The 19,724-nt window shown below is 43.6% G+C and overlaps 1 long non-coding RNA gene across 3 annotated transcripts in view; it reads right to left on the bottom strand.

Moving 5' to 3' along the window:
• The window catches only part of LOC143441476 (uncharacterized), a 171,758-nt gene that overhangs the window by 7,856 nt on the left and 144,178 nt on the right, over positions 1 to 19,724 (bottom strand). The window lies entirely within an intron of this gene.

Here is a 19,724-nt window from a genome sequence, read left to right as displayed (position 1 = left end):
TTTTATGTCATTAGCATTCAAAAAAAAATTTTTTTTTGGTTTTTCGAGACAGGGTTTCTCTGTGTAGCCCTGGCTGTCCTGGAACTCACTCTGTAGACCAGGCTGGTCTCGAACTCAGAAATCCGCCTGTCTCTGCCTCCCAAATGCTGGGATTAAAGGCGTGCGTTACCACTGCCTGGCGCATTCAAAAAATTTAAAGTCAATAAAGCATTATGTAATATGTTTCGCAGGGCCATTGATAGCCCTCTCTGTTAAGCATCTCTTTTAAAAGATCTCTCAACAGCTGTCATTCCTGTAGGACTGTGTGGTATACCTGTAATATGTTCTATATTATAATATGCAAAAATGTTCTATTTTATATGCTGGAGCACTGTCAGTTTTAATTTGTCTAGATATTTCCACAATTGCCATAACTTCTAATAAACATGTAATTAAAGAATTGGCCTTTTCAGAACTTAAAACAGTTGCTCATTGAAATCCTAATATGAGCTTATAGTATGATGCACATATTTCAGTTTACCAAACTCTGCAAAATAGAAACACATCCATTTTCCAAATTTCATTTCTTTGGGCAACTTTAGGGTTATTTCCTGCAGAGAGTTTGGTTATATAAAGAACAAGTAGGACATTTCTTTACAGTTTCCTTGGCTTCTTGCCATGTGATAGAAAATTTTTTCTATAAACCTTTGCTGTTAACATGGTATTTTTTTAAATGAAATTTGAAGTCTCTAGTACACTTCCTATCAATAGCTGATCATTTGCATTGTTATCTTGTGCTAGAAGGCCTGGTAGACTCTCATGGTATCTGATATCTGTTATGTACAAGAGATAATTTCTATTTCTGTAGTTTAATAAACAGTGAATTTAATTTGGAATCATCCTGAATAAGTTCAGCAGTTTCTATATGCAAAACAACTCTTTCTGCATATCAAGTCCAATAATACCTTAAGAATGGCATACAGCTTTGATTTTTGAACTGAATCATAAGGACTCTCAACCACTTATATTTGCTGGCTTATAGCCTGCCTTTTCTGATTTATTTGTATCAGTATAAACTGTAGGGGCTTCAGAAATTGGTGTTCTTTTTATTATATGAGGGAGAATATGATTAGTTCTTTTTATAAACTAAGGCCACTTGTTTTTTGGGTATTAGTTAGTTTCTCTCCCAAAATTACTGCAAACTCTTTGCCAATGTTCATTCTTTGCCCATAATGAGATAATTTCAGCATCAGTAAAAGGTTCCTCAATCTCCACTGGATCCATTCCAGCTAATTGACATCTCATTGTTTTCTTTTAAAATTAACTCAGAAGCCTTGTCTATATAGATTTTAAGTTTTTTACTCTGTGTGTTAAAAGTATCTATTCTAATATATAATCTTCTATCTGCATAAAAATTCCTGTGGGAGAATAAGAAGGCAAGGTAGCTAAAATACAGACCCTCATTAGATCAATAAGATCTATACGTGCTTCTTGTAGATTCTGTTTTACCGGAGCCAATACTTTTTCGGCTTCAGTTGATAATCTTTTTGTACTATTTATGTCTTTATCACTTTGTAAGGTTTGAAATAAATTATTTAGCTCCTGATTAGTAAAACCAGTTGTAGGCTGTAGCCAGTTAGTATCTCCCAGCAATTTTTGAAAATCATTAAGAGTTTTGAATTGGTTTCTACTGATTTATACCTTCTGTGGTAGAATTTTCTGTAGATTTATCTTATATCCGAGGTAATTAATAGGATCTCCACTTTGTATTTTTTCAAGAGCAATTTGTAAGCCCCAGTAAGGCAAAATTCTCTTTGCTTCATTAGACATTCTTTCTAAGGTACCTTCGTTTGAATCAGCCAACAAAATATCATCCATATAATGGTAAATTATGGATTGGGAAATTGCTTACAGATTATCTCCAATGACTGTTTTACAAAATATTGGCATAAGGTAGGACTACTCAACATTCCTTATGGCAGGATGCTCCAGTGACATCTTTTGGTTGGCAGAGAGTGGCTAAATGGGACACTGTGAAAGCAAATCTTTATCTTGTTCTTGTAAAGGAATTGTGAAAAAGCAATCTTTTAGATAAATTATTATGTCAGGCCATTACATAGGTAGCAAGAAAGGCAATGGGATCCCAGACTATAAAGAACCCACTGGTTGAGTAGTTTTATTAATTGCACTCAGATCTGTCAATATCCTCCATTTGCCAGACTACTTTTTAATGATAAATACAGGAGAATTCCAAAGGCTGGTGGATTTTTCCATATTGTTAGCCTTTAGATATTCTTGGATTAGTGCCTGTAATATTTTCCTTAGTCATAGATCATGTTCAATTCAAATCAGCTGGTCAGTCAACCAGCTTAATGGTAAGGCCATAGGTGTTCTCTCAGCAGTGGCTCCCCAATGTAAACTTGAAGAGTCAGCATCTGATGGATCCTGTTTATGGACAGTTTAGACAATTTGTAACTGTCTTTGAAAACATTTTACTTTTTTAAAATTAGGACCATCTTTAAAAATTCAAGTGAATGTTTCCTTTGGACCTTGTATAACCTAGGTAAATGGTTCAAGAGTTTTTCCTGTGTCTTCAACCTTGTCCCAAGCATTTAAGCCTGCCACTGCCATGCAACACAATGCCAACATTTCTTCGTCACGTGTGATCTGCATCTCTACTTCAGCATATTGACCTTCAATTGGTATCTAGACTATTAGTGCCTCTGGCTCTCCATTTCTGTGTTATCTCCCTAGCTGCTTCTCTCCACCATGAAAGCCATTGTAACTGTGGGCAGGTTCTAATATTGCTCTTCTTATAAATTTCAGCCTTGGGGATTGTTCTATTTTTGCTTAACAAAGAAATGAAGCTTTGTTTTATGAATGGTGAGTGTATTCCAAAATTAGTAACATTTTCTTTAAAGTTTCAGAAATCCGGCACATCCACAGAGTGCTATTCATATTCTTCCTAAATGTGTGGCCTTGGTTGAATACTAACTAGATAAGCTAAAGTCTGTTCTAACAACATTTGGTTGGCTTTCCTTATTTTTGTCTTCTGTCTCTATCTGAATATTTTCCTTATTTTATTTATTAATATTTTAAGGTCCTCTTTTAAGGTCTTCATCCATATTTCTTACCTCTCTAGTGCTTGTATCTCTGCCATCCTAGCATTTTGTTCAACCTGGTTTATAATAATTTTGTAACTTCTGTAAGTCTTGTCTTCCTGTCTCATTTCTCTCTGTGTATTGTTCATTTTGAGCTGCAAATTTTTGTACCTTCTGTTCTAAGCCTTGCTTCCATATTTTTCCTTATTCTGTAACTCTGATACTATTAATTTTAGTATGGTCTCCTCTAAGCCTTGCCTTCATGTTCTCTCTCTCTCTCTCTCTCTCTCTCTCTCTCTCTCTCTCTTCCTTTCTTAGATGTCCATTCTGACTTATAAACCTCTTAAATTTTTTCCCCAAGAACTATCTCATGCTCCCATAATTCTATCTCATTCTCCCATAATTTCCCTTGCTTCTTCATTTTTAGTTACAAAATTTTCTAAAATTTTTTCCTAAATTCCTTTGTTTTAAGAAGGTACAGAAAACCATTGTGAACCTCAAGAGTTACAAACCTGGCAATATTCCTAAATGACAATATGTTCATCTCAGCCAAGTCACCCCTTCCGTCTCCATCCTTAAGCCACCTAAAATGGTGTAATTTAAAGCCGCAAACCTCCATGTCATTGTCTTTAATCTTTCTGCCTTTCATCTGTGTTTATTTTTAACTATAAATTTCAAAATATTTGTATTTAATTACAGTGTTTTCTACTTCATTCCTTTTGTTTTCAGCATAAACACATGATTCTTAAACAATTTTATCTAGTCCAAAGTTTAGACGCTTTGGATTTCTTCTGCGTGTCTTCTCAGTGTGTGTTTGTGGCTCAGCTCAGATGCTGTGTTGTGCTTGGCCATGCCCCAACATCTTTCAGCTCACAGACAAGAGGGTGTCCACCTTCTACCTTTAACTTGGAGCTATTGCTATGTTTTATTTAAAAAAAAAAAGTCAGGGAGAACCCAGTGATGTGTTTGGTGGAGGCACAGTATGGTGTGAAGGAAGGGGGTGCCTCTGTGGGCCCATGCTGAAGCATCCCTTTCCACTGAGGTACCAGCCACAAGGTGGCGGTATGGTATAGAATAGAGTTTATTTAGGGTATGGAGAGGGGAATTGAGGGAGGAGAGAGAGAGAGAGAGAGAGAGAGAGAGAGAGAGAGAGAGAGAGAGAGAGAGAGAGAATAGGAGTAGAGGAGTAGTAGAGGCCAGCCATGAGAACGTGGAGAGAGAGAGAGAGGAAGGGAATGAGAGAGTTGGGGAAGAGGGTAAGGAAGCCTGAGCAAGAGCAAGAGAGTGAGGAGAGGCAAGCAGCCCCTTTTATAGTCAGTCAGGCACACCTGGCTGTTAGGTTATGTGGTAACTGTCGGGTGGAACCTAGACAAAATGCCAACAGCTACCTCATCAGATCAGATCCAGACCCCTCTTCCACTCTGGAAAGTTGTCAGATCTTGGTGTTATCTCCTCTGGCCAGCATGAGTCAGGCCAACATGAGTCTCCTCAGCTGTGGTCTAACAAACTGGTTTTACCCCACCTCAAGTGGGCTTTTGTCTCAAGACAGCAGCTCCACCAGCCTCCTGCCTACACCTAGATAGGAACTTCTTCCTCCCCTACTCCCCCCAGGCTCCAGCAAAAAAGCCAGGTTTGTTGGTTTGTGGTGGTGTTGTGGTGGCGGTTGTGGTTGCGGCCTCTCTGGGATTATTATTGTTCTTCTCTGGCAGACACCTGGCTGCACCTCCAGAAGTCTGTTCTATAAACCCCAAACAGATGACTTTTGAGAAACTGTAGTTACTAGGTAACTGCTGTTGTTTGCAGAGCAGGAGTCTCTTCTGCAGTCATGTGCTTGATCCCCCCTTTGCAGGATGCAGGTCACTCTGCTTTGTATCTCTCCAATGGAAGCAAAATGCCTAGTTCCATGCCAACTGTTAGCCTAACCCTATGTTGAGCTGGATTGTTACCCACTGTCCCCAGCATGTAGGAGGTGGGTCATAGCAGGTTGCAGCTCTGTATCTCATGAGTAATCCTGCCTAGTGGCAGCTGGGTGTGTGCTCTCCCAGCCCTGGGCTGCAGCAAGTGGCTCTTGGCTTGTAGCTCTGTGGTATCTCTGCTTTTGCTTTCTGCCTTGTCTAATATTCTAAACATGGATCTTAAAGGTATGGATAATATGCCCCATGTTGGGCACCAAATGTACTGGAAAGTTTAAAAGTTGTCTTGTTTTTTGCCTTCTATTCATTCTCCCATTGGAATTTTTATTCAGAGTAAAGATATCTTAGAATGCATATTTTTAGCACACAGAGTAAGAAATTAAAGACCTATGTAAAAAGGTTTGTGAATTGATTCTGAAAGGAAAAATGAGACTTCATCAATTAGCACAAAATAGACCCAGCAAAAATTATGGTACCATGGGGCTGGAGAGATGGCTCAGCAGTTAAGAGCACTGACTGCTCTTCCAGAGGTCCTAGGTTCAATTCCCAGCAACCACATTGGTGGCTCACAACCATCTGTAATGATATCTGATGTCTTCCTCGGGTGTGTCTGAAGACAGCAACAACGTACTCACATACATTAAAAACAAAACAAACAAGCAAATGAACCCAAATAAAAGTTTATACAAAACAGGTTGTGGACCTGCTTGGAAATAGTTCTTTGTAGCTATTCCAATCTTCATTGTCAGCAGTCCAGTCCTCAAGCAAAACATCAGCATGAATAAGCAGCAGCAGTCCAATCCACTCTGCAATCACCACTCACAAACCAGCAACGACAGTTCAATTCAGAAGAAACCACAAGGTCCACCAATTGCCCTGAGTCTGCAGAAGCAGCAAGAAGCCACAGGAATATCACAAGAAGTTCTCTGGCATGTTACTTTCTACCAAGTCACAAGTGAAGACTAGCAACGTGATGCAAGGCAAACCAATACAAGTGCATCATCAGTGAAGACAAGTGAAGCAAGGCGAACCAATGCCAGAACCTCCTCCCACTGTCTGTGGGGTCATATTTATATTATTTCTAAACACCACATGACCTCTCCTGTGTCTGCTTCAGCAAAACATCCGTTCACTTGTCGGCCCCAGAAAAACAGCATATGACATAACTGAGTTTCCTAAGAAACCAGTAATTTCCACTTCATGGATGCTCTAATGTTGCAGTGGAATCTTTAGTGCTCCTCAGGCAGCCAACATTCTCTGTCATTTCTATAGTTTTGGAAGCTGCATGCTCTGTACTTTCTGTTTACTCAGGTAGAATGTATCCTTCTCCGGTCTTTGATGGAGTTGAAGACTAGATAGTTATAGTCGTAAAGTTTCCTTATTATCAGATTCAGAAAGGAAAAACAAAAGAGGTATAAGTTTATAAAGACATAAAGTGTAATTTGTGAAGGATCTAAGATGTTTTAAATTGATAAATGCAAGTTATGATGGTTGAAAGGTATAAGAAGGTATTCTAAGGATGACAAATAAAAGCTGTAAAGGTTTAGAGACTCTGAAAGCTTTAATAGTGATAGAAGGTGATTTAGGTACAGAACTTTGGACTCACCAAGATAGGATCAGTAGTAGAGTATTTTCTCCCAGGTTGCCAGATACAAATGGACAGGATTGTGAATCTAATTCTTACCTGATAGTTTTCATATTGTTTTTTAATATATATATGTTATTGATGTTAGAGAAAAAAACCTTTATTTGACTTAAATGGAGGAGATGGTGGGATAATCCCTTGTGTAAAGGTTGTCTTTGTATTATTCAAATGTTGATTTTTGTGGCAAAGAGTTTAATATAGGCCAACTTTGGTATTGTTATTTTATGAAACATCACCTGTTTTGTAAACATTCTTCTCCATACTTCTGATTGGCTTATTAAAGAACTGAATGGCCTATAGCAAAGAGGAGAGGAGAAGAGAGGAGAAGAGAGAAGAGAGGAGAAGAGAGGAGCAACTTCTGGCAGAGATAAAAACTCTCGGAAAGAATCAGGCACAGGGGATTTGCCAGGCAGATGCAGAGGAAGAAAGAGATGCTGGGACTGAGTGTGTAAAAGAGAGGTAACGAGTCATGTGGCAGAACACAGATTAGTATAAGTGAGTACAGCTAAGTTATTTGATCTAGTTGGAAAGAAGCCTAAGTGAAGGCCAAGTTTTCATAATAATAAATAGTCTGTGTCATTACTTGGGCAGCTAGTGGGTCCAACCAGCCCAGTGATGATATTACCAAAAGGGATTCAATGCAATCCCCATCAAATTTCCAAAAACATATCTGTGAAGAGAAATAGCAAACACTACATTCACTCAGAAGCACAAAGACCCCAAATGGCTAAAGCAACCATGAGTAGAATGGGGAATGCTAGGGGAGCCACCATACTTATGTCAAATGTCACTAAGAGCAAACATAGCAAAACAAAGTGGTCCTGGCAAGAAGAGAGACATTCAAAACCGTGCAGCAGGACATAGGACCTAGAGCTACAGCTGATTTGTCACCAAAAATACATTGCCAAAACCACGCAGCAGAGTAAAGATGGCCTCTTTGACAAATGGCTGTAGGGAAACTGGATATCTACACAGAAGAACAGAACCAGATCCCCAGTTCTCATCTGCACACAAATCTATGTGAGGTCTGAATCTCTAACTGCTGAAGAAAGCAGTTGTGAAGCACCAAGGACTTTCTCAACTGGACTCCAGGTGTCGAGAAGTCACAGCATGAATTGGCAAAAGAGACTGCATGGAACTGAGGCGCTTCTTCTGCACAGGAAAGGAAGCCACTGAGTGAGGAGTCAGCCGGATGGGATACAACCTTGCCATGTGCATTCCTGACCAGGAGTAATCTACAGAAAAACATTAAAAAAATAAATTACACAGCAAGGGATCCTCAACTTGGGCACAAAAACACTGTACTTGGCTACTAACCTAAGAAACCAGTAAATAAATAAACCAGTAAATAAACTAAGAATGTAGAGTTCTGGACCTCTCATTTGTGGGGCAATGGATTGTACCAGGGAACTTGGTAAGGTCGAGTGGGAAACTCCGGTATCACATACCTGAGAATTGTGGGTGTTTCACCTACTCCCGACCAGATTCCTGCTCTGGAACACATGACTACAACTCCCCACATAAGAACGTGACCAGGTCATGTAGCGGGGAACATAGAGTACTCTATGTTAATGAGGTATCTAGATGGTCCTGAGGGTTTAGCCAATAAGCTTCCCTTCCCAGACATTCCTTTCTGCAAAAGGTATTTAATCTCTGGTCCACCCTGAGTAAGCTGTATGCACCTATTCTCCATGATGAACAATCAGTAAACAGTTTGGAACCAAGGACAATCTCTTTCATCAAGAATGCTGTGGAGGGAAGCCTTCTGTCATACAGAATAGCCACCCAAGTCTCCCACAGAAGACCCCTTCATGTTCCAGGACATTCACCCCTGTGTTGTGTAATTTTAAAAACAGGCTAGCTCTTTCGAGAGCTCTTTCCGTGCTCCTGGCTAGGCTCTGTGGTCAGCAGCCACCAGCCTCACTCAGCTCTGCCATGGCTAGCTTTGTCAATCTACCCAGTCTCACTCAGCACCCCCCCCCCCCCAGCTACCAGCTGGCATTTTCCCAAGAACATTGCCCTCTCCAGTTGGCTTTGCCAAGAGGCCAACAACTGCCCTTCTCCAAAATGCTGGGAGCTGCTGTTTGCATGCTACCTGTTAACCACCCAGCTGCCCAATCTCTTCTCCTGCCCCATTTAGCCCTGAGGAAGGAAAACACTAGAGACTTTTATTATTTTCAAACTGACCAGATAATTCTAAAATACAAGATGTAAATTTCAGGTAATACAGAAAATACACAGCCATATACATTGTCAATTTCAAAGTATGTACCTTTCTCTTAGAAAGTTTTCTGAAAATAATTTCCTATCCTAATCTTAACAGTAGCCTTTTCCATCCTCCTTGGCCTCTGCTGGTGGTGGAGGCTACATACTATAGGTGCCCTGAGAGATCTGCATGTCTGCCACTTCCTATCTGTTCAAGAGCCTGGTCTGACTGACCAGCCCCCCCCCCCCCTTCCTCCTGGGACCAGGAAATCCCATCTTTTTTTCTCTTTGCCTAGCGATTGGCTTCTGCCGTCTTTATTGACATAATCAAGAAACAATTAGGGAACCAGATTTTAGCATCAGCTCTTCCCCCTACACACTCCCTGAGCTAAGCTGGAGTTCCCATCTCCACTGGGTTCTCCTGCCAGGCCCCAGCCTCATCACAGGCTTACAAGCTCCCTTTATTCTCGACTGCACATGGTTTCCAGTGGGGTCTGGACACCCAGGAAGTCGGATATCCCTGACTCTTCAGCCTCAGCCTGTGCTGTTTCTCACCCAGGCTGGGGCCCCCATCTTAGGCCATGTTTCCCCTGAGTGTTGTATCAGTGCTTCCCGCTGTAAAGCCCATGTGAGAAGGACTTCACTATCCATGGAGAACTGCAGACTTACCCCAAATCACTCACGAGAAACACGACTTGATGCAATAGCAAGAGGTTTACTCAAAACTAGCATGCTAGGGCCTCCTTCACTCGTAACCCACGCAGGGGTAGAGGAAATCAACCCCCAGCACCAGATTCTTACAGCTTATATAGGAAGAATCCACAAACAAGGTGGGGTTAGGGAAGAGGGGGAGGGAGGAGGTACGGATGCGTTTGATCTCAAACTCTTAAGTTGGATGGCATGCCACTTTATAATTGGCTATTTCGGACTAGCCACACTCTATCTATCATGAGCTCTGGTTCAAATCGGGTCAGGCTTATCTCAAGCCTATAGTGTCCTGGCACCATTTGTCTCAGGGCTGTTAGTTCTAAGCATGGTCAGGCTTATCTCAGGCCTATAGCATCCTGACACCATTTGTCCCAGGGCTGCTAGTTAGGGCCATCTGTTTGAGTGGTCAGCTAATTTCCTGGTATTGAGGCGCCACAGTGTTTGACTTACTGATTTTTATGTCTTTTGCTTTTATGGACAGGGTTCAGGGGGTCAACTTACATTTTTATCTTTCACCACAAGCCCAACACCTGATGGTGGTGAACATAAAATGCAGTCTAGTGTTCTGAGTTTTGTCTGCCCTAACACCCCAGCAGCGAGACGGAACGCCGAACCACACTCATTCATTCACCCACAGGTGTCTGAGACTGGTGCAGGCAAGTAGCTTCAATGACGATCAGACTGGTGCTCTCCTCACAAAACCAGAGTTCTAGTAGACAGGAAGACAGAACAGGAAGGACATCTAGAGAGTGAGGTCAGGGGATGACAAGAACCATGGTGGGCACAGCAGGGAGAGCTCAGGATACAATACCAAAGGTCTCTCTGATGAGAAGGCCAGAAAAGGTATTCTCTAACTTGACATATGGCTCAAACACTTTGAGTGTGAGCAGGGATCTGAAGATACTGAGAGGTGAGTTGTATAGTTATCTAAGAAGAGAGTTTTAAACAGAGCAAAGGACAAGACCAGAGGCACTGAGGGGATGAAGGACACACTGCAGACTTCTATCCAGTAGCCAGCAAACACACACACACACACACACACACACACACACACACACACACACTGTTAGTTGTTAGTAGACGTCCAACCACAGTTAAGAACAGACCACTCCAGACCAAAGAGTTCCAAGGCGGGGAAGGTTTATTCAGGAGATAGGGCAAAGGTGGGGGGATGGAAGAAGGGGGAAGAAAAGAAGTAGAGGCCAGTCATGACCACATGGAGAGAGAGGAAGAGGAAGGGGGAGGGGACAGAGAAGCTAGAGGGTAAGAGAGTAAGAGGGTAAGAGATTAAGAGAATAAGAGAGAGAAGGGGCAAGCAGCCCCATTTATAGTGGGCCAGGCCTACCTGGCTGTTGCCAGGTAAATGTGGAGGTGGAGTTTAGACAGAATGCTAATATTCCCCCGTTTTAATTTAATTAAAAAGAAAAATTAGAAAGAGGCGACGGCAAAGCAGGAATAGGGACTTTGTGATACCTGGCTACTTACTGCTGGCATTGGAGGCAAGGTGCCTCTAGGGGGAACCTAGAAGAATGGGTATGGGGGATGTTTGTCCAGTCTTAGGAGAGTTGGCTGTTTCCTGCTGTCCAGGGTCTATAGAGCCATCTGAGGATAGGTCAGAAGGAACAAGTCCAGTAGAAGCAGCTGTGTGTGTGTGACAGGAGATGGAGCATCTGGAGGTTGCTTCTCTGGAGCCATTTTGGTTGTGCCTGGACTGGATGGCAGCATCTATTTGGTCTGTGAGAGGTAGGATCTGAGTGGGTTTTCTGTAGCTTATAAGTTTACAAAAGAGATAACAGCATGAGTTAACAACACGAGCAGTCTTCAAGATGAACCTTTGCTGGATCGTATAGTGGATGTTTTATTAGAGTTAGGCAAGTTTATAGGAACTCAGATAATATTAGGACAGTGGCATAGCAAGAAGAGGAAATATGAAGCATTTAATTGATGGCAACTGAGTTTAGGTAATGAGATAACAGATAATATCTGTGAAAGCCTAGCTGTCAATGTAGTCAGAAGTCTGTGAAAGAATAAACAATAATCTACCAGTTATATATTATTTTAAAAAATGACAGAGTCCACTAGCCAACAGTTCCTGTGGTCTCCATACTTTCTTGGGTGAAGTCAGTTTGGCTTCCAAGTGCAGAAGACGCAGGGCTTTTTCTCTGTGGAATGGATACGTGTGACATGAGAAACGACTTACCTTGGTTTAGCCAAGTCATTTCACTCAGAGCATCCAGTTTAGTCCACTGCGTTTGTGACTGTATCATCGCATGTAATCCAGGCTGTATCTTCTAGGTGTCCAAGTCTTCTGAAACCATCTTGGGTCAACTGTTACAGGCTTTGGGAATTCTGTCGGCCATAAACTTAAATATACTGTTAGCAGACTTCTGACAAGATTGAGAGCCATAAGGATTGGTTGTAACTGAATAGAATTTAATAGCAGTAGTAAAAATCTATTAAGATGGGATAGGAAAGAATCTTAAGTAACTTTGGCAGGTTGTGTAGGTAGAGAAAAGCACATTTTTGTATTTAGCAATAAAACCTTTGTCTAGGAGCAGAATAAGAAAGCTGGCGACAGTGGCATAGGATCATACGGCTGTTGGGTCATGAGCCGGGCTTGTGCTATTGGTCTGCAGCTGAGGGCATAGGTGCTGTGGGTCAAGTCTAGTCTGCAGAGACTGGAGCAGGGCAGGACTTCCTGCTAGCAGCCGGTAGTCATTGCCCAGTGCCTCTGGCTAATAATCACTTTACAGATCCCGGGCAGAGAGGGAGAGAGAGAGGTCCTCTCTCGAGTGTGCGGGCAGCCAAGCCCTTTGTGCGAGTGGTTGCACACGTGGGGAAGCAAGTCCCAGAGAGGGTCCCTGGCAGAGTGCAAGGAGTAGACCCAGAGCAGAGCTAAGGAACACAGAGGGGAAGGGAACAAGCCAGGTTCTGGAACCTGCTGCTTCAGGCAAACCGGCTGAACTAAATGGCTGCAGCTGGCCACAAATGATGGAGGAGCAGGGGAAGAGGCCTACATTAGAAGGTGGCGAACTGACCCCTGGGGGAGACATGCTAGGGACTAGAGGTTGAAGCCGGTGCTCCTGAGAGAGGTCTGTCCAGGCCTGGCCTGGGGTACTCAGCTGCGAGAAAGAAACTGTCTCAAGAGGAGAGGGGAAGTGTCTCACCCAAGGGCAGTTCTAGAACGAGGGTCAGGGAAGAAAAGGGTTAGCTCTGAGCTCAAGAAATCTTTCCTGGGACCATGTGGATGGTTACTCTGATCACTGGGGAATGGTTAAAAAAAAACCTGAGGTGGGGAACAGGCGGAACACATGGAGGGATTAGAGCAAAAGTAGATGAATGCTTGGATATAGGGAACCTCTTTCCATTTACCAGACTACTGTATGTATGTGTGAAGACCCTTTAAAATGACTGGGTCTAGTGTGCCATTAGGTGGCCAGTTTAACCCATTATCTAGAGGGTACCGAATCCAGACTTTATTGCAGAGATGTATCAAATTGGAAGGCCTCAAATCAGGCATTAATTTTAGGGATTTGAGGTTTTTTTCAGGAGATAACCCAGTGGGGTGTCTGGGGGTGCAGTCGAAGACAATGTAGCACCCATTGGGTGACGGGGAGTGGGGGGCTTACAGAGCTATTCGTATCGACATCCCGATAGAACAGTCAGTAATAAATCAGGCAACAGATATCAGGTCGTCACGAGAGTATCTAGGGGCCTCTGCGAACTCCTGGAGGTCACCAGAAAGCAGCTCAACCTGGTACCAGGATTTCCAGCAGCTGCAAGAGCTTGGGGGGAAATTGTAAACTGCTTTTGAGGGGGAGTCACCCAGCGGCCAATGTCCTAAGTAGTAGTTCAGCTAGGAGACCAGTCATATGGACTGGAGCAATCGAATGCCAACACCTCTCAGCCCAGGGAAGGCTGGCCAGGCACTATCTGGGCGTCTAGGGTCACTCCTGTGAATTGGAATCTCCTTAACAATCAATATGTCGGTGTGTTTGCAGGCTTATGCAGCCTGGTATCAGGAAAATGGAACCTCGAGGTCCGTGTGGGCCTGGCTGGCTGCCTAACCCATGTGGTAGAGCACCACGTGGTGGGCCACAGCCACACAGTGAGAGTTAGTCTGTAGCAGCAGTGGAAATTTATGCAGTCGGTGATGGCAGGTAGCTGCGATTGAGTCTACCTGTTGTAACAGCTGCAGCAGTGGCTGAAGAGGCAGGCCAACATGGCATCGGTCCTGCCGAGATACAGCAGCCAGCGGCTGTGGCAGCCAGCGGCAGCACAACGGTTCCCAAAGTATTTTATATCAACCAATGCACCAGTGTTAGTTGTTAGCTCAGACGTCCGACCGCAGCCCAGAACAGACCACTCCAGACCACAGGGTTCCAAGGAGGGGGGTTATTCAGGAGATAGGGCAAAGGAGGGGGGAAGAAGGTGGAAGAAGAAGAGAGAAAGAAGAGAGAGGGAGAAGTAGAGGCCAGCCATGACCACATGGAGAGAGAGGAAGAGAAAGGGAGGGCTGAGGGGACAGAGAACCTAGAGGTAAGAGAGCTAAAGATTAAGAGAGAGTAAGAGAGACAAGAGGGGGCAAGCAGCCCCTTTTATAGCGGGCCAGGCCTACCTGGCTGTTGCCAGGTAACTGTGGAGGTGGAGTTTAGACAGAATACTAACACATACACATGCACACATGTACAAATGCACACACATACCTGAGTGTGTACACATCATATCAAAGCAGAATAATGAACCCACTTGCTCAGAACCTGGGGTCCATCTATCTAACACATAACAATGTCCTCTCAAATAATTACTCCACTGGGGACTTGAGCCTTCCCTAGAACAGCAAGGACCTCTATCATTACTAGCAAAGAGGACCCCAACTGCTATTCTAGTCTTCCTGTGGAAACTGAGCCTCCTCAACCTTCCCTACTCACTCACCTCTAAAATGTTCTGAATGACTCCACTGAGTAGGTGCTCCATTATTCCCGCTGTTCTCAGGACTGACCTTCCTGCAAGAGGGACCACTCGGCTCACATACTCTTTGCTTCCAGGATGTGGGGCTTCAGACAGCTTGGCCATGGGAAGTCTATGCCCTCCCATATCACACGGGATCCTGATTGTGCAAGCTCAGGACAGGTTGCTATCACCTGAGAAACCTCCTCAGGTCAGGAGATGCTCAATATGGCTCTACACAGAACTAGGCCTTTTGTAAGTGGCAAGTATGATGACAGTCATGACTCCACCCATGTCTGCCATGTGTCTGAGGAGCCCTTGAGACAAGAAGATGCAGGGTGGCTAGTGGGAGAATAAATGACCAGTGCTTGACCATAAACAGAGCTTCTGTATAACCCACTCCATGGCTCAGGCAACATATAGAAGAGATTAAATAGTGTACGGCCTGGAAGATGGGAGGACTGGGGTAAAATGGTGTCTTTTGCACATGATATGGCCATTAACTCATGAAGTCAAAGCAGCACAAGACCTGTGTAAGACTGGCCCATACATAGCACACCATGGACCAGACAGGGGCTTGAGAGGCCACATGAGAGTCCATTGGCAATTAATGACTACTAAGGGATGGGAATCCACTTTCTTTAGTGTTTAATTATAGTATACTGCCTATACTATAGTAACTAACCACCCATGTAACAAAACCTAATTACACAGTGTGGAACACAGAAAAAGATAAGGGCAAGCCTGGTGACCTGAAATTAATCTCCAGAATTCGTGGAAATAAGGAAGGAGAGAATTAACTCCTGAAACTTCTCATCTGATGTTTACACACACACACACACACACACACACACACACACACACACACCAATAATAAATTACATATACATACAAGAAATATTGTAACTTTAATTTTTTCAAAGTCTACTTTTAAAGATGATTCTTAAGTGCTTTAATCTCCCACCAGAGGTAGTGGAAAAGAAAGGATATGGGGGAAGTAGACCTACTTAGAACTGGTTCTTAGGAGCAAATTCTATCTGTATCAGGAAATCCTCAGTTCAGTTCACAGGAGTCAGTAGCTGGATCCACTTGCAAACACTTGATGTATACACCAGCAGTCCAGCTCAGTAGAGTTGGACTAACAAACATGAGTCAGCAGCGATGGCACTACCTAGCAGAGACAAGTCTCAGCCCTGGCACAAGTCAGCAGGAGAGACTAGGGCCAACAGGAAGACCAGGAAAAGTTCTCAGCTGTGCCTCTCTCAGAGAAGTAAAGATCACTGAAGACACGAGACCAACAAGCATTGCACAGCTAGCACTATGAGCAGGTCACGCTCAGCCACCATCACCATCTGTCTTTTTTATGCTCCTTCAAACATCATGTGTCCTCCATGGGTCTTGCCTCAGTAGGTGTATCTGTCTCAGTTGACATCACTGCCAATCAATCTGAGTCCAGTGAAGTGGCAAGAATCTGTAGCATACCAACAGAAGTTTTTTGGTGTGTTTCTATGGAGTCCCGACAAATGGAGCTCAAGTACACAGTGTAAGGCAGACCAATACATGTGTGTCCTTAGCGAAGAATCCTTCATCACGTGTCCTTTCACGTGTTTGCTATAGCAGAACATCCTTTCTCCTGTGTCTGCTTCAGTGAAACGTTTCTGCATGAGTCTGCCTTAGTTTTTCACCTGTGTTCACTTCAGGTGTGACTCCTTCCAGGAGGAGGAGGAGGAAGAGGAGGAGGAGGATGAGGAAGAAGAAGAGGAGGAGGAAGAGGAAGAAGAAGAAGGAAGAGGAGGAGGAGGAGGAGAAGGAGGAGAATAGGAAGAGGAGGAAGAGGAGGAGGAAGAAGAGGAGGAGGAGGAAGAGGAGAAGGAAGAGGAGAAGGAAGAGGAGGAGGAAGAGGAGGAGAAGGAGAAAGAGGAGAGAGCAAGAGAGAGAGAGCTGGTGTCCGTCCCAAAGGCTTTCTGAAAAGCAGAAAGACACACAATGTTCTGGATACTTTTAAACACTTTCAAATGTGAAGGATGAATTTGCTTTAAGTTTTAGAAGAATTTACATTCAAAAACAAAAGTTGGTTTTGTGAATGAGGATTGGCTTTCATGCTTTTGTCAAATTTATTTAGTAAGCGTTCTGGATAATTTTATGTCAACCTGACACAGGCTAGAGTCATGTCAGAGGAGGGAGCTCCAACTGAGAAAATGCCTCCTTAAGAGCCAGCTGTAGGCAACCCTGTAGGGAACTTTATAAATTATTAATCCATGAGGGAGGGCTAGGCCATTGTGGTTGGTGCTGTCCCTGGGCTGGTGGTCCTGGGTTCTATACAAAAGCAGGGTGAGTAAGCCACGGGGAGCAAGCCAGTAAGCAGCACCCCTCTATGAGCTCTGCATCAGCTCCTGCCTCCAGGTTCCCTCCCTGTGTGAGCTCCTGTCCTGACTTCCTTTGGTGATGAACAGTAAGTAATAGGGAAGTGTAAAGCAAATAAACGCCTTTGCCCCAGAGTTCCTTCTGATCATCAAGTCTCATCACAGCAATAGTAACCCTGGGACAGTGCGTTTATGAATGAAAACTATAAACAGAAATGACAATCTACAGAGCAGAAAAACATATTTATAAATCGTACTCACAACAAATGACTGGTACAACTCAGAAAAAAACAATACCTAGTTATGAGGGAAATGCAAATTTGAGACCAGCCCACCCCAGTGAGAACAGCTATGATCACAGTAACTGACAACAAATGTTGGGAGAGGTGTTGGTGGCTTTTTAATAAGTGTTTGTTTTTCTCTTTACCCAGGTAGCAGCTCCCAGATAATTGAGACTGGACTATTATATTGATTTACAAGCTTTAAGAGCACAACTGAGCAATGTTTCCCTATATGAGTCCTCTAAGCTAATCTGGCTGCCTCCCTGCCCAAAGCCCACGACATCTTTGTTTTTATGGCTTTCTGTGCTCCAGCTGTTTCATCATGATATCTCATGGGCTCTCTCCCCTTGGCTAATCCTCTCTTCCTCCTCTCTGTTTCTCTCCCTCCCTCCCCTGGAGGAGGACGTCCAGTCCTATTCTATACACCCTGCTCAGTCATTGGCTGATCACCTCTTACTGACAAATCAGAGAATAAGTGGAGTGGGGACCAAAGCTTACACAACACTGAAGCAGGAGATACAATAAGGATTGTAGCCAAATATGGGGGGCACAGAAATCAGCATTATACAAGAATAATCGTTACACACTGCACAATAACATTATGCCTACAGAGAGAATGTGGGGGAAGAGAAACACTTATTCATTGCTAGTGGGTGTGCAAATTAATATAGCCATTATACAAAGCTGTGTATACCGTATACAAAGCTGTAGCAATACCGTATAACTCAGCTATTTCACTGGCCATACACCCAGAGAACCTGTACCCTACCGTTGAGAGGTCTGCACCCCCACAATTATGGCTGCTCCATCCCATATAGCAAGGAAATGGATCCAACCCAGATGTCCATCAACAGACGAGTGCACAGTGCAAGTCTACCGCACACACAAAGTGAAATAGTATTCGTCTCTACAGAAAGACGAATCCCAAAATTTACAGGAACACGGATAGATTTAGAATGTATCATGTTAAATGAGATCATTTGATCTCACAGAGAAAAAAATTATATGTTCTTTCTTGTATGAGGATCCTAGCCTCTAATGTATGCATGTACATATGTAAGTAAATATGTGGCAGTACAGTACAACTTTCAGGAATGAGAACATGAAGGGGTTTGGTTTGGTTTGGTTTAAGACAGGGTTGCTGTGTGTAGCCCTGGCTGTCCTGGGACTCACTCTGTAGACCAGGCTGGTCTTGAACTCACAGAGATCTGGTTGCCACTGCCTCCTGAGTGCTGATTAAACATGTGCTGGACCACCACCTGGCAATGACGGTAATTTTAAAGAGACAAAACTCTCCCTAATGAGCTCACATACATGCCATACTTTGTGTGGGTGCTTTGAATGCTCTCTCGTGTGTAACACGGTTTACAGGTCCCTGCCAAGCAGTGTCCACATGGGACTCCATGCGGAGCTGCTACCTTACTGGGACACCAGGATTTGAAGTTCTGTTTTTCCTCATTTGAATGTTCCTATACAGTGTATGTAGTTCTTGTAAGTACCACCAACTTAGGGTACATTATTTTTTAAATAAGAATTTTAGCAGTAAAAATTATAAAGAGTGAAGATACTCAGAACTGTGTTTAATTAGTCATAATTATGAATATTTTAAAATTCCAAGGAATGCTGACTTACTGTACCTGAATCTAAAATACTAACACACAAGGAATTACAGACACCGAGAAGCATCTGTTTCAATTTTTAACGTTACAATTCTAAAATATGTTATTGTTGGTGAATGAATTACTTTGCCTTAATATTTAAAAGTCAGAATAAACAATTTCTGATAGAGCAAAGTTCTAGGATATTCCTGCCCCTGAGCAAGATGTACAAATAAGCTACCAGGCACATGGGAAAGGGGACTCAACGTCATTATATGTCGTGCAACTGCAGATCAAAATGGCAGCGAGTCTCACTTCACTGCTGTAATAGTCTCCAGCAAAAAGCTGAGCGGATCCTCACAGGATCTACACACCTGGGACCTTTCCTGGGAACTTCAGCGTCAGCTCCACCACAGCCTTGGGAGCCTGGTTACTATCCTTACAGCAGCCCAGACATGAGCTGCAGGTCTCCTTGTGAACACCAGGGGAGACATGGAGCCATATAATCCACAGAAAAACTCCTGAGGCATGAACCTATTTTGCAGCCTGGTTTCCATCCCAGTTCAGACAGACCTGGAGCTAGCTCCCTCATGTAAACAAACTCTGTCCTGCTGGCTCTTTCCTGTATCTCTGAGAACTCCATTCTGCAGGGACGCCCTATGTAGTCCCTTCCCTCTTCCACCATCCAGGGGGAGAGATGGGCGATCCCAGAGCTTTCACCAAGGAGAACAAAGGCATCTCGGGAAGATCAAGGGGGACATGGGCAGACCTGGATCACATTGAGCCAACACAGGTAGCTGGGGAGGTCTCCTTGGTGCTCCCCATAGGAAGATGGAGCACAAAGTCTTCTTTCCAGGACGCACAGGTCACCTCCTCCTGCACACCAAGGATACCACCACCATGAGACAACTTGTATCCTTGGATCAGACACCTGACTGGTGTCACCAGTGACGATGGATTGGCCATGCCCAGTCATCACTC

The sequence above is a fragment of the Arvicanthis niloticus genome, chromosome 1 (genome assembly GCF_011762505.2).
Source record: "Arvicanthis niloticus isolate mArvNil1 chromosome 1, mArvNil1.pat.X, whole genome shotgun sequence".
Classification (NCBI taxonomy): domain Eukaryota; kingdom Metazoa; phylum Chordata; class Mammalia; order Rodentia; family Muridae; genus Arvicanthis; species Arvicanthis niloticus.
This window is presented reverse-complemented; position numbering and strand designations above follow the sequence as displayed.